General features: G+C 37.7%; 1 pseudogene across 1 annotated transcript; it reads right to left on the bottom strand.

Moving 5' to 3' along the window:
* Positions 1–462: 462 nt before the first annotated feature.
* LOC308438464 (small ribosomal subunit protein eS8-like) lies at positions 463–1079 on the bottom strand (annotated as a pseudogene). The gene has a single exon. The product of its transcript is annotated as a small ribosomal subunit protein eS8-like (transcript).
* Between the last annotated feature and the right edge of the window lie 7595 nt (positions 1080–8674).

The raw sequence follows: 8674 nt of genomic DNA, 5'->3' as shown, positions 1-8674 counted from the left end.
GTCTTCTGCCCAGGACAGGCTGTGGGCATCTTTATTCAACCAATAGTTTTAAATTAAGGAGCAAGGTTCGATAGTGTGACTTGTGTATGTTAGGATCTCCTCATCCCTGAGGCAAATAGATCTTGGGGGCCAGTCTCTATCTTTAAAATACATAGCAACAGAGCAAATCTCAAAAATTCCCTCTTTTATCCAAATATGAAGGCTCTTTCACTTATAATAATAAACAACACACAGTAGAAACAATTATCAAACAATTATAAAGTTATTAGATAAAAATTACATTCAAAGTATCTGGTATATTTGTATTTGGCAACTCAAGAGAAACCCTTTTGTTATGTGTCATATCTTAGTGATTTTATCATTCTGCACATAAATAATTTTATCCTAACCAGCATTATTAACCTAAAACTATCTTCTAAGACCTAAAAACATCTTTTTATTAACACGAGCTAGAATGATGGTTTATTTGCCTTCCCGGGCTTTGGTCTTCCGCAGCTAGAACTCCAGCTCCCTGACTTCGATCACATAGGTCTGCTCTGCCACACTGGCCTGGTCTTGAGTCAGTGCAGGCTAGAAGCCCGCCCTGCTGGAACTGCTCCTCTGACTGCTGATCTTGGCATTCTTTTTTCTTTCGTCGTATTTCTCTTGGATTTTCTTCGATCACTTTTTGTTTAACATTTCTTCCTCCTCAGGAGTCAGCCTGGCCCCCGTCTTGCGGCCCAGGGGCAGGGCACAGTGGGACCCGTACCGCTGCCGGCACAGTGTGCTGTCAGCAAGCACAATGCAGGTCTCACCAGGGCCTTCGTGCGGACGAGCTCGTTATCGGATGCATTGTACGCAGCATCAATGGTCCTTGTTTTGCGGTTACAACACTCAGAGCCCCAGGAAAAGTTCCCCGCATCCATTCTCAGAGCCCGGTACTTCTTAGAGCCTCCCGAACTCAGACTGTGTGTATGTGGCGAGGGCCAATCTTAGTGTTGGCAGCGGGCATCCCAACTCACACTTCCGCGTCTTGTGGTAGGGTTTTCTCTTACCCTCGTCTTGCAGCGCTTGTGCCAGTTGTCCCAAGAGATGCCCATCGCTTGGCGCTGGCTGGAAAGAGCTAAAAACATCTCCTTAAATCATAAACAATTTAAGCTTACTTATGAGAATATAGCTATCTAGTCTTCAACCCCATCAGAGACGTGAAAAATAATAAGTATTACCCGAGTATGTAGAGAGCACAGGAATGCAGCTTTTAAAAATTATAGAAATGATAAAGACAGCTGACTTCCTGGACAGTCCCCAGTATTTGCTATAACATTGGAGCGTCTATATTCAGCCTTCTGACCCAGAATATTGGACAGACCTCTTGTGAAGCAGGAATATGATAGACTTGCTTACCTTCTCTGGGCAGAGCTTGGCAGGAGTCTTTTGTCTTCTTGGATGATGGTAGAACATTTTCTCCGCCCAGTGGCTAGCTTGTCATAATGAAAGCAACTCCAAATGGAGGCTTCTGGTGCTCAGCATCTTCTTTCAAATCAAGTAGAATACTGCCTGGAGCTGACATGCCTCAATGTCAAAAAAGATTTTAAATTAATAAAATCATTTTAAATGCCATATTCTGTGAGTGTTTAAGGGTCTTGAAGATCATCTATTTATATCATATCTGAACAAGCATTGCTTGTTCTTTGCACTTATTATCTGTTCAGTTAGGATGTATATTTCTATGATAATCTATTTTAGTATCTAAAAAGTCCATGGGTTTGAACGACTATTAATTTGCATTACTTAATTATCCTAAACACTTTGTAATAGCAGCTACTAAAAGTACTGTGATTAAACATTGTATTTTAAATATATATATTTGTTTGCTGGGAATTAAACTCAGGACCTCTGGAAGAGCAGTCAGTGCTCTTAACTGCTGAGCCATGTCTCCAGCCCCTAAACATTTTTTTTTTAACTAAGTAGTATGCATGCCTCCTATATCAGTGGAAACATACATACATTACATTGTAACAAAATTAACCTAAATTTTGTACCAATATACAAAGATTCCTACTAATGAAACTTTGAATCTATAACAATATATAACGTTTTGTACCAATGTAACAAAAATAAGGTTATTTGAGAATAGCACTAGCTCTAAATTGAAGAGCCGATTAAATAATCTACCTTTTTATTCCTGAAGCTATGAGGCAGTGCCTCACTGGTGTGTGTTAAATTGCCATGCAATTTCTAGAATTAAATTATACACATTCAATGAATAAGCAAATGATTCTCCAAGACTAATGTTAGTTCTGTGAATTCTGTGGTAAGATATGGGCTACGTAATGTTGATTAAAAAACCCCTCAACAAGAAACAATAAATCATCAAGTCAAACTGTTAAGCTCAGTTACAGCGCTATGTTTCTGCTGTTGTCCTTTCATGTCTGTCCCTCCTAATCTTTGACATGAAGCTGGACTTTCACCCTCTTCATAAAGCCTTAATGATCTTTTATCTTTTTAATATAAGGCATTTAATTTAAGAATGTTGAACACTGCAATATATAAAATAACTACTATAAATGCACATAGTATACTTCATAGCTGCTGGATTTACTTTTTTTTTTCTTTTTAAAGGGAACTGTTACACTGTGGCTAAAACTTGTATTTACTTTATTTTTTAAATTTTTTATTGAAGAACTTTATTTTAAAAAACAAAGATAAATGTATAAATTTTAAGCATTTTTGCATAAAAGTATATGAATACACTTTTGCCATTGCTTGGCTTTTTTTTTTTTTTTTTTTTTTTTTAAGGTTTGATAGTGTGCATTAAGATCTTACTTGTTACAATGAACATAAAGTAAATGTAAAACAGGATGTAACCCGGAATTAGTCAACATTTTCTTGGTGTGTAAGGAGTAAATATAATGGTTTGTTCTATATTGAACTTCACACAGTCTGTGAGTTGTTTCTGGGGTGTTCAGAGCTTTCTGGGATTAGTATTCAATTATCAGTGATTGCATATTATGTCTGTTCTTTTGTGACTGGGTTACCTCCCTCAGGATGATATTCTCTAGATGCAACCATTATCTTAAGAATTTTGCTAAGTCATTGTTTCTGATAGCTGAGAAGTACTCCATTGTGTAAATATATCACAATTTTTGTATTCATTCATCTACTGAAGGAAATCTGGATTCTTTCCAGCTTCTGGCTATTATAAATAGGACTGCTATGAACATTGTGGTGCATGTGTCTTTGTTGTATGTTGGAGATTCTCTGGGGTATATGGCCAGAAGTGGAATAACTGGGTCTTCAGGTAGTACTATGTCCGATTTTCTGAGGAATCTCTCGACTGATTTCCAGAGTGGTTGTACCAGCTTACAACCCCACCAACAGTGGAGAAGTGTTCCTCTTTCCTGCAACCTCGCCAGGATCTGCTATCATCTGAGTTTTTGATCTTAGCCATTCTGGTTGGTGTGAGGAGGAATCTCAGGGTTGTTTTGATTTGCATTTCCCTGATGACTAGGGATGTCGAGAACTTCCTTAGATGCTTCTCAGCCACTTGATATTCCTCAATTGAGAACTTTTTGTTTAGTTCTGTACCCCATTTTTTAATAGGGTTGTTTGGTTCTCTGGTGTCTAACTTCTTGAGTTCTTTGTATACCTTGGATATTAGGCCTCTATCTGATGTGGGGTTGGTAAAGATCTTTTCCCACTCTGTTGGTTGCTTTTCTGTTTTCTTGACTGTGTCCTTAGTCTTACAGAAACTTTGCAATCTCATTAAGTCCCATTTGTCAATCTTTGACCTTAGAGCAGGAGCCATTGGTGTTCTGTTCAGCAAATTTTCTCCTGTGCCTATGCGTTCTAAGGTTTTCCCTACTTTCTCATCTAAAAGTTTCAGTGTACCTGGTTTAATGTAGAGATCTTTGATTCACTTGCACTTGAGCTTTGTACAAAAACATAAGAAAGGGTCTATTTTCATTCTTGTGCATGCTGAGTGACAGTTGGACCAACACCATTTGTTGAATAGGCTGTCCTTTTCCCATTGAATGTTCACAGCTCCTTTGTAAAAAATCAGGTGACCATGTATGTGAGGGCTCATTTCTAGATCTTCTATTCTATTCCATTGATCCACATGCCTATCTCTGTATCAGTACCATGCAGTTTTCAGCACAATTGCCTTGTAATATAACTTGAGTTCAGGGATAGTGATTCCCGCAGATGTTTTCTTGTTGTTGAGGATGGATTTCGCTATTCTAGGTCTTTTGTTATTCCAGATGATTATTACAGATTGCTCTTTCCAACTCTATAAGAATTGGGTTGGTATTTTGATTGGGATTGCAATGAATCTGTAGATTGCTTTTGGTATGATGGCCATTTTTAAAATGTCGATCTTTCCAATCCATGAGCATGGGAGATCTTTCCATTTTCTGAGATCTTCCTCTTTCTTTAGAGGTTTAAAGTCCTTGTCATACAGGTCCTTCACTTTCTTAGTTAGAGTCACACCAAGGTATTTCATAGTTTTTGTCACTATTGTGAAGGGTGTCTTTTCCCTAATTTCTTTCTCCACATGTTTGTCCTTTGAATATAGGAAGGCTACTGATTTGTTTGAGTTAATTTTGTATCCAGCCAGGTTGCTGAACTTATCAGCTGTAGGAGTTCTCTGGTGGAATTTGTGGGGTCACTCAACTGCACTATCATGTCTTCTGCAAAGAGTGATGGTTTTACTTCTTGATTTGTATCCCTTTGATCTCCTTTTGCTGTCCAATTGCTCCAGCCAGGAAATCCAGTACTATGTTGAATAGGTAGGGGGAGAGTGGGCAGCCTTGTCGACTCCCTGATTTTAGTGGGATTGCTTCAAGTTTCCCACCGTTAAGTTTGATGTTGGCTGTTGGTTTGCTGTATATTGCTTTTCTTATGTTTAGGTATGGACCTTGGATTCCTGTTCTTTCCAAGACTTTTAACATGAAGGGGTGTTGAATTTTGTTAAATGCTTTCTCGGCATCTAGTGAGATGACCATGTGATTTTGTTCTTTGAGTTTGTTTATATGGTGGATTACATTGATGGATTTCCTTATATTAAATCATCCCTGCATCCTAGGGATGAAGCCTACTTGGTCATGGTGAATAATCATTTTGATGTGTTCTTGGATTCGGTTTGCAAGGATTTTGTTGAGTATTTTTGCATCAATGTTCATAAGTGAGATTGGTCTGAAGTTCTCTTTTTTTGTAAGGTCTTTGTGTGGTTTAGGAACGAGGGTTATTGTAGCCTCAAAAAATGAGTTAGGTAGTATTCCATCTGATTCTATTTTGTAAAACAGTTTTGAGAATATTGGTATTAGGTCGTCAATAAATGTCTGATAGAATTCTGCACTGATCACATCTGGACCTGGGCTTTTTTGGTTGGGAGAATTTTGATGACTGCTTCTATTTCTTTAGGTGTTATGGGATTATTTAGATGGTTTACCTGGTCCTGGTTTAACTTTAGTATCTGGTATCTGTCTAGGAATTCATCCATTTCCTCCAGATTTTCCAGCTTTGTTGAGTATAGGCTTTTGTAGTAGTATCTGACGATTTCTTGAATATTCTCAGTTTCAGTTGTTATGTCTCCACTTTCCTTTCTGATTTTATTAATTTGTATACTCTGTCTTTGCCCTCTAGTTAGTCTGGCTATGGGTTTATCAATCTTGTTAATTTTCTCAAAGAACCAGCTCTTGGTTTTGTTGATTCTTTGAATGGTTCTTTTTATTTCTCTTTGATCAATTTTTCCTTTGAGTTTGATTATTTCTTGCCATCTACTCCTCTTTGGTGTATCTGCTTCATTTTTTTCTAGAGCTTTCAGCTGTGCTGTCAAGATGCTGGTGTATGCTCTCTCCAGTTTTTTTTTTTTTTTTTTTTTTGTTTTTTGTTTTTTTGAAGCACTCAGCGCTATGGGTTTTCCTCTCAGTACTGCTTTCATTGCATCCCATGGGTTTGGGTATATTGTGTTTTTGTTTTCATTAAATTCTAGAAAATCCTTAATTTCTTTCTTTATTTCTTCTTTGACCCTGCTATTGTTTAATAGAGCATTGTTTAATTTCCATGTGTATGTGGGATTTTTTTTGTTTATTGTTACTAAAGACCAGCCTTATACCATGGTGAGCTGAAAGGATGCATGGGATTATTTCAATCTTATATCTATTGAGGCTCGTTTTGTGACCAATTATGTGGTCAGTTTTCAAGAAGGTGCCATGTTGTGCTGAGAAGAAGGTGTATTCTTTTGTTTTAGGATGATATGTTCTGTAGATATCTATTAATTCCAGTTGGTTCATAGTCTGTTCTAGTTTTACAGTGTCCTTGTTCAGTTTTTGTTTCCATGATCTGTCCATTGGTGAGAGTGGGGTATTGAGGTCTCTCACTATTATTTTGTGATTTTTTTTTTGATTTGATAATTGTTTTTTGAGCTTTAATAGGGTTTCTTTTGTGAATATCGGTGCTTTTGTATTTGGAGCATATATGTTAAGGATTAAGTGTTCCTCCTGACAAATTTCACCTGTAATGAGTAAAAAGTGTCCTTCTTTATCTCTTCGATAACCTTTGGTTGAAAATCTACTTTATTCGGTATTAGAATTGCCACTCCAGCTTGCTACTTGCAGCCATTTGCTTGGTGTCTGTCTTTGTCTCTGATATGAGTTTCCTGTATGCAGCATAATGCTGCGTTTTGTTTTTGTATCCAGTCTGATAGCCTATATCTTTTTATTGTAGAGTTGAGTTTATTGATGTTAACAGATATCAAGGAATAGTGATTTTTGTTTCCTGCTATTTTTGCTTTTGGAGGTTGAATTGTGCCTGTATGTCTTTCTTCTTTTGGTTTTCTTGCTTAGGAGTTTTCTTGTTTTTAGTAGGATATTGTTCCCCTTGTTGTATTGGGTTTTCCACCTATAATTTGTTGTAGTGCTGGGGTTGTGGTCAGATAATAGTAAATTTAGATTTGTCTTGGAATATCTTAGTCTCTCCATCTAAGGTGATTGAGAGTTTTGCTGGGTATAGCAGCTTGGGCTGAGACTTCTGTTCTCTTAGGGTCGGCATGATGTCTGTCCAGGCTCTTCTAGCTATCATAGTCTCTGTTGAGAAGTCGGGTGTGATTCTGATTTGTCTGCCTTTATATGTTACATGACGTTTTTCCCTTACTGCTTTTAGTATTTTTTCTTTGGTTTGAACACTTGGCATTTTGACTATTATGTGACAGGTGGAATTTCTTTTTTGGTCCAACCTATTTGAAGTTCTGTAGGCTTTTTTTTATGATCATGGTCATCTCGTTCTTAGGGGGAGGGAAGTTTTATTCTACAATTTTGTTGCAGATATTTACTGTGCCTCTTAGTTATATTCTTTGCCCTCTTCTATTCCTATTATTCTTAGGTTTGGTCTTCTCATTGTGTCCTGGATCTCCTGGACATTTTGGGATAGGAGCTTTTTGTTTTTTGCATCTTTGCTGACTGTTTTTTTCTATGTTTTCAATGTAGTCTTCGTCCCCTGATATTCTCTCTTCCATCTCTTGTATTCTGTTGGAATTGCTTGCATCTGTGACTCCTGATTTCTTTTTTATATTTTCTACGTCTAGGGTTGTCTCTTTTAGTGTTTTTTTTTTTTTATTGTGTCCATTTCTGTTTTAAATTCCTTGTTCCATTCCTTCATCTCTTTGTTTCTGTTTTCCTCTAAATTTTTGAGTTCTTTGACTGTTTTTCTTGTTTCCTCTTTAAAAGCTTCTAATTCTTTATGCTTTTCCTCCAGTTTTTGTTTATGGATCTTTATCATCATCTTGAGGTATGATTTCAGGTCTGAGTCTTCTTTTTCTGGAGTATTTGGCATTCTGCTGTTTGCTGTGATGGGAGAGCTGAGTTCTGGTGTTGCCAGGTTGTCTGGGTTTCCCTGGCGTACGTTCTTTTGCTTTCCTCTTGCCATCTTGTTGTTTGTGTTTGTATGTGGTCTTGTTGTCAGTGATTGATTGCTTCTCACCTCTCTCTTGTACCTGGCCTGTGTCCCTGGATCTTCCGCTGTTCCTGGTGGCGGATGGTCTGAGCCAAAACTTGTATTTTCAATCTTGGAAAAAGTCCACATTCTATCACAGTGATGTTTGGTTAAACACTTGGATCAAGTTATAACCAATTTTATTGCAAAATAACCCTGTACACATTTATCAATTCTAGTACCTTAATAGCGACCCAAAAGTCAGTAACATACAGAAACATACACCATGAGAAGCAAGAAGTATCACCCATCTCTTCTGCATACCAGCAACTTGTCACTCCTGAGACGCAGGGCTCACATCACTGAGGTCTGTGAACAGTCACTCTTCCCATCCCTCTGAGTGAAAGATGGAACGACTGAAGTAGAAATGCAGCATATTATAAAGTTTCTTACAAAAAGTTACAAATGAAACCAAAGTATTTTACAGAATTTACTACAAAATGCCATAAAAACTGCCTCAACTTAAGCTGCTCCCCTTTCGCCTGCATATCCAGTGAGCCAACTGGATGTCTTTGGGCACAATGGTGACTCTCTTGGCATGAATGGCACCCACACTGCTACCTTTAAACAAGCTCATCAGGTAGTCTTTACTAGGGCCACACTTTGAAACCTCTAGTCAATTTTGAAATCCTGGGTGATCTCCCTTATCAACCTCTGAAAAGTCAGCTTCCGGATGATATCTGATAACAAGGGATCTCTCTTA

Source organism: Micromys minutus, assembly GCF_963924665.1.
Source record: "Micromys minutus genome assembly, chromosome: 27".
Lineage (NCBI taxonomy): Eukaryota > Metazoa > Chordata > Mammalia > Rodentia > Muridae > Micromys > Micromys minutus.
The sequence above is the reverse complement of the archived record's forward strand: the minus strand, read 5'-3'. Positions and strand labels throughout refer to the sequence as shown.